Source organism: Sminthopsis crassicaudata, chromosome 1, assembly GCF_048593235.1.
Source record: "Sminthopsis crassicaudata isolate SCR6 chromosome 1, ASM4859323v1, whole genome shotgun sequence".
Lineage (NCBI taxonomy): Eukaryota > Metazoa > Chordata > Mammalia > Dasyuromorphia > Dasyuridae > Sminthopsis > Sminthopsis crassicaudata.
Window position 1 is genome coordinate 196,321,841 of NC_133617.1, and position 7,359 is coordinate 196,329,199.

The 7,359-nt window shown below is 33.1% G+C and overlaps 1 pseudogene; it reads left to right on the top strand.

Annotated features, from left to right (window-relative positions):
• The first annotated feature begins 511 nt into the window (after window positions 1-511).
• Window positions 512-1,680, top strand: LOC141549518 (kinetochore protein Nuf2 pseudogene; annotated as a pseudogene).
• Window positions 1,681-7,359: the final 5,679 nt, after the last annotated feature.

A 7,359-nucleotide genomic window follows, 5' to 3' on the forward strand; every position in this document is an offset into this window, starting at 1 on the left:
GGGAAACCACAGATATTATCGCTTTTGTTTAAAGGTTATTAAGACTATAAATAACTGTCAATTCATATGTCTATTTTTCATCTTTTTAGCATTTTAATGATAGTTAAAATACATATAGATTATATTTAAAGAAAGTATGAAACAGGAAAAAGCAGCTTTTAGCAAATGAATTCTACAGCAAACATCTTTACAGTGACATAGATGATTAAAAGGTATGGGTAATGCAATATTCCATTATATTTATTATACATTTTCTGTTTTTAAAAAAGCATTTGACTCAGTAGTACAAAACTGCATGCATATGTAATCATCATACAAGATTCTTCAAGAAAAATAACAGAAAGGAAAAAGCTCTCAGACTCTGTGGATCTGCTTGGTCATGGAAGGGCAAAATAGCTGCTAGCAAGAGTCTTCTAAAAATATTTTTCCAAATCCAAACTCTGGAGATTTTCTTGCACAACATATTCTTGAGAACCCTACAAAATACAAGTTTCTGCTGGACCATTTTGACATGATATCAGAGCATGTTAAAACCATGTATTCACACATAATGGAAGGCCTCTTACCATGTTGTAACTTGTTTATTTATATGGAGTTTTTTCTAGATATCTGCTGAGTGAATGATTTTTTGAGTTTGCTGAATCTGTATCCAAAAGGAAAATATTCACGTTAAGTTTTTAAGTGACATTATCAACTTCATTTCAGAAAATCATATTGAAAAATATACATGAAACATTTATGGCAACACAAATCCTCCAAGGACAAAATGCAGAAGCTACGTGTAGCAAAACAGGAAGCATTGATAAAATTGGAGAAACTTAATTCTGTCCCAGTAAAAGAACCAACGAAGTTCAAGGAATTCTTAGCAGACACTCAGAAGTTATAGCAAAAAATGAATAGGTTTAATAAAAATCAAACAAACAAATGAGTAGCAATGATACAAAAAAGAATTTTCTGGAAGTTAACCTTGCTGATACCACTAAAAATTTGAATGAATTAAAATCATCACTGGTTACTTTGAAAGAACAGGAAAATATGAAAACAAAAATTGTGGATCCTGCAGAGAAGTTAAAAAATGATAAAAAGAAAATGAAATAGTGTAGAAACTCAAAACTCCAAAGTTGAAGTGACTGAGAAATATAAAGCTTTTTGAGATAAACTGAGTATATACCTTCATTCCAAATGGAGCTACAATTATATCAAAAGAAAATGTGAGAACTTGCAGAGAGCATTGGCAAAGTAATGAGTATCTTGAAAAAGAAGCAATACCTGAAGGACCAGATTGAAAGTTCTCAGAGAAAATTAAAGATAACTGACAACTGAAGAAATCTCATTGGGAAAGCCATTGGAAAGAGAAGCTTTCCACGACCCAACTAAAGATAAATAAATAAGAAGCATGAGAAATGTCAAGCAATATAAATGCTTAGTGCTGAGGAATGTAATAAACTTCAAGAGAAGAGAGGAATTGTATGTGAACAGGTGACAACGTTTAATCTTGATGTCCAAAGAACCAAAATTGAAATATAACAGCTCAAAGATGTCACTGAAAATGAGAAACTAAAATTCCAGGAAATCTTCCTCACCTTGAAAAGTACTGTGGAGAAATATCATGAAGCCATGGAAAAAGGCAGCAGAGGAAGAGCAAAGTTGTTAGAATGGGTAAAAAAGCTGCTGAGCTAAAAGGAGAGAAGTTTAGAATTTATACTAATGAATTGCTTCACTTTATTTGTTCAAAGCTTACATAAATGTGAGAAAATTCATAGTTTTGAGAAAGGGAATAATCAAGTAAAACTGAGTATTAGGATAAATAGACGAGCTCTCTCAAAGGAAATTAAAACATGTGGATACATAATGATCTTTCTGAAATCATAATATGTTTTAAAACTCTTTTTACAGAAATAACTTGTCAATAAACTAATTTTCCTTGGGTTAAAAAAGAGAAATATAACAGAGATAACTTTTCTCAGTTAATCTTCTGATTAATACAAAACAGGGAGATAGATCCAACAAAGGTGTTTGATATCCAATAGAGCATTCAAGTCAAAGAGAGTAACCCTAGAAGATGTTAAGATTCTACAGTTGCTCCTATTTACTTATGACAATGTACTGTTTTCATTAAGTCCCAGAACACTAAAAAGCTTCCACTCAAAGTCACTCAAGAGGGCCTTGTACTACATACACACAAAGCAAATGTATGAAAAAATGCTTATTGTCTAGATTATGGCATGGAGTTGGATGGGCAAACTATAGAGCAGGTCTATTGCTAAATATATCTTGGACACACTGAGAATAGACATTGAGTTGGGCCAAGAATTGAATAAAATGAAAACAGTGAGCTGGATTGGCTTTGGGGAAAATTTTGTTGCTTTTAATGCTTATCCCAGAAACAAAGACCTATACATTTTTTAAAAAATCAAAATACTGTAGTGACACCATCAAGGCTGTAAATCATGGAATACCATAGTTGCTGAAGAATTAAAATTATAAGCTAATCAAATAGAAAAGAAGAGCTACATGATAGGCAGTGGATTATAAAATGTTACCAGTGAAGAATTGTGGAAAAAAAGGCATCAGTGATTTCATGTGATGGAAAAGGAAAACCAATGGGGTAGTCCACGTGCTCCACCATCATCCACATAATGTCAAGAGATAGAGTCCCTGTAAAGGATTTATAAGAGAATAGAGGTAAAGTATTATAGGATAAGATATGGAACAAAAATGCATAGTAGGGTACTCAAATGCATGAGTAGGGAGATAAGAAGACAGTATCTAGGTACATGCCTTCTATGAATTTAAAATACCTGCCCAGCTGTTGCATTATAGATATAGATATAGATACAGATATAGAAAGAACCAAATTGCTGAATCTGTTAACTAATTGTTGAAATTGATAGGATAAGAGATTTAAAGTTGGAATGGATATTAGAGACTATCTAATTCATTTATTTTATGGATTTGAAAACTGAGGATGCCCAGAGCTTAAGTGCCTTTCCCATGGTCACACAAAGAGTAAACTATAAATGCAATCTTTGAACCCTGGTCCAGTGACTTCATAGCCAATGTTGTTTACACTGATTTTGGATAAAGAGATATTGCTGAACTAGAGAAGGGTAAATTTTTGATTTTTTAAAGAAAGAGAATAGTTTGCAAACTATAGGCCATTGAGCTTGTTTTTGTTTCCTAATATAATCTCTCCTTATCTCTTCTCCCTCCCTTTCCCTCCTACCTCTTCCTTATCTCCCCATCATTTCCCCTCTACTTTTTCTTTCTTTGTCTCTCTCTCCCCTGTGTCTCTTTCCTTTCCCTCTTCCTCCATATTTCAGCTTTCTCCTCCCTTTAGGATGAAAGATATTGTCCTTTCAGATAATAATCACAGCTCTTTCAGTTCTTGAATTAGGACATACTTTGGATTTCCATTCCAATCCACAGTCTTCCATTTCCAGTGTCTACTTCAACTCATTTTCACCTTCAAAAGGGATGCTATAGGGGCAGCTAGGTGGCACAGTGGATAGAGCACCACCCCTGAATTCAGGAGGACCAGAGTTCAAATCTGGTCTCAGACACTTAACACTTCCTAGCTGTGTGACCCTGGGCAAGTCACTTAACCCCAGCCTCAGGGGGGAAAAAAAAAAGAAAATGGATGCTATACTAGCAAAATTCTACCATTAATGGGATACTTTGGAGAAAATCTACATTTACAAACAGAAGAACTGAAAGTATGTAGAGTTTCATGCCAGACTAACCTCAATTCCTTTGTTTTTGTTTTTGTTTTTGTTTTTGTTTTTGTTTTTGACAAGGTTACCATCTTGGTAGATAGGGAAGGCTCTACACATAGTTTACCTAATTTTTAGCAAAATATTTGACAATCTTTTGTTATCCTATTGGACAACATGGAAAGATAAGTTAGATGACAATAATTTATTATAGGTGAGATTTCTATCATGCTTTAAATTTTGCAAATTACCTTTGCATAAGTTATCTAGCTTTGCCTAGAACCTTAATAGCTGCAAGGTTTTGGACACTTAATTTTTGAACCCATTTCCTCATCTGTATAATGGGAAAAATATTTTCAGTGTTAATGTAAGGAAAGCACTTCCTTAAACCTTATAACAATCTGATAAGTATGTTTTTTGAAATATAGACTTTTCCCTCTATAGATAAGGGAAATCAAAATCAGCCTGGTCAAGTGACTCGGTTGTGGTCACATAGGAAGTATTGGATACAGGACTCTCCTGATTCTATCACTTTATACCACACCATGCTGCCTGTCTAACATAATTAGGTAGATTAAGAACTAGGAGAATTATTAAACCCAAGCAGCATGAACAGTGTGGGACAATAGCTATCTTCAATTATTTGAAGAGCTGACTGTCCCTTGAGAGAAGTATTAGATTTGTTCTGCTTGGCCCCAGAAGACAGAATTAAAAGGAATTTGTAGAAGCTGCTCAGAGGCAGAAGTGCATTTGATAGAAGGAAAAAAAATATCAATAATTAGAAAAGGACTCCCGTGCACAAAAATATTCATAGTTTTATTGTAGCAAATGACTGAAAACAAAGTGGGAACTCATCAATTAGTGAATACCAGTTGATGAATGCATGTAATAGAATGTTATTGGTCATTAAGTAGAGACAAAGATGAAGGATTCAGAGAAACGTGGGAAAATTTGCATGAACTGATGAAAAAAAAGTTGAGAATCAGGAGAACACTTTCCATATCTGTGATCAATATGAAGACAAATAAATTAGTTGATAGTGATAGAGATTAAGAAAAAAAGAATCTGCCCACTATCACCATTACTATTCAATATTGTATTAGAAATGCTAGCTTTGGCAATAAGAGTGGAGAAAGAGATTAAAGAAATTAGAGTAGGTAATGAGGAAACCAAATTATCACTCTTTGCAGATATGATGGTATACTAAGAGAACCACAGAGAATCTACAAAAAAGCTATTAGAAATAATCCACAACTTTAGAAAAGTTGCAGGATACAAAATAAATCCACATAAATCATCAGCATTTTGATACATTATTAACAAAATCGAACAGCAAGAGATACAAAGAGAAATACCATTTAAAATAACTGCTGATAGTATAAACTATTTGTGAACCTATCTGCCAAAGGAAAGTCAGGAACTATATTAGCAAAACTACAAAACACTTTCCACACAAATAAAGTCAAATCTAAAGAATTGGAAAGTGCTCTTGGATAGGTCAAGAGAATATAATAGCGATGACAATACTATCTAAACTAATCTATTTATTTAGTCAATCAAACTCCCCAAAAATATTTTACTGCCCTAGAAAAAATAACAACAAAATTTATCTAGGAGAACAAAAGGTCAAGAGTTCAAGGGAACTAATGGAAAAAAAATCAAATGAAGGTGACCTCACTGTATCAGCTCTAAAACTATATTATAAAGTAACAGTCACTAAAACCAATTGGTATTGGCTAAGAAATAGACTAGTTGATCAGTGGAATAAGTTAGGTTCACAGGACAAAATAGTCAATAACTATAGCAATCCCAACTTTTGGGATAAGAATTCACTATTTGACAAAAACTGCTGGGAAAACTGGAAATTAATATGGCAGAAATTAGGCATTGACCCACACTTAACACCATACACCAAAATAAAGTCAAAATGGGTCCATGATTTAGGCATAAAGAATAAGATGATAAATATATTAGAAGAACATAGGATAGTTTACTTCTCAGACCTGTGGAGGAGAAAGGAATTTGTGACCAAAGAACTAGAGATCATTATTGATCACAAAATTGAAAATTTTGATTATATTAAGTTAAAAAGTTTTTGTACAAACAAAACTAATGCAGACAAGATTAGAAGGGAAGCAATAAAATGGGAAAATGTTTTTATAGTCAAAGGTTCTGATAAAAGCCTAATTTCCAAAATATATAGAGAATTGACTGAAATTTATAAGAAATCAAGCCATTCTCCAATTGATAAATGGTTAAAGGATATGAACAGATAATTTTCTTTTTTTATTATTATAGCTTTTTATTTACAAGATACATGCATGGGGAATTTTACAGCATTGACAATTTCCAAGCCTTTTGTTCTAATTTTTCTCCTCCTTCCCCCCACTCCCCTTCCCCAGATGGCAGGTTGACCAATACATGTTACATATGTTAAAGTATAAATTAAATACAATATATGAATACATGCCCAAACAGTTAAATAGACAATTTTCAGATTAAGAAATTGAAACTATTTCTAGTCATATGGAAAGGTGCTCCAAGTCATTATTGATCAGAGAAATGAAAATTGAGACAACTCTGAGATATCACTATATACCTCTTAGATTGGCTAAGATGACAGGAAAAGATAATGCAGAATGTTGGAGGGGATATGGGAAAACAGGGACACTGATACATTGTTGGTGGAATTGTGAATGGATCCAGCCATTCTGGGGAGCAATTTGGAACTATGCTCAAAAAGTTATCAAACTGTGCATACCCTTTAATCCATCAGTGTTGCTATTGGGCTTATATCCCAAAGAGATCTTAAAGGAAGGAAAGGGACCCACGTACAAAAATGTTTGTGGCAGCCCTTTTTTGTAGTGGCCAGAAACTGGAAACTGAATGGATGCCCATCAATTGGAGAATGGCTGAATAAATTATGGTATATGAATGTTATGGAATATTATTGTTCTGTAAGAAATGACCAGCAGGATGAATACAGAGAAGCTTGGAGAGACTTACATGAACTGATGTTAAGTGAAATGGAGCAGGACCAGGAGATCATTATACACTTCAACAATAAGACTATACAATGAGCAATTCTATGGACATGGCTCTTTTCAACAATGAGATGATCCAAACCAATTTCAATTGTTCATTAATGAGGAGAACCAGCTACACCCAGGGAGAGAATACTGGGAAATGAATGTGGACCACAACATAGCATTTCCAACTCTTTCTGTTATTGTTTGCTTGCATTTTTGTTTTCCTTCTGAGGTTTTTTTTTTTTTACCTTTTTTCTAGATCCAATTTCCTTGTGCAGCAAGATAACTTTATAAATATGTATACATATATCCTATTTAACATATACTTTAACATATTTAACATGTATTGGACTATCTGCCATCTAGGGGAGGGGGAGAGGGAAAGGACGGTTAAAGTTGGAACAGAAGCTTTTACAAGTATCAAAGTTGAAAAATTACCCATGTTTGTTTTGTAAATAAAAAGCTATAATTTAAAAAAAGAAAAGAAAAAAAGAATCTCAATAAAACATTAAAAATACATGGCAAAAATTATATAAATAAAGCAATTTTGCTATTTTATTGTTAAATTTAATATACATTTAAAACCTTTGCACAATAAGTATACAGATCCTCATATA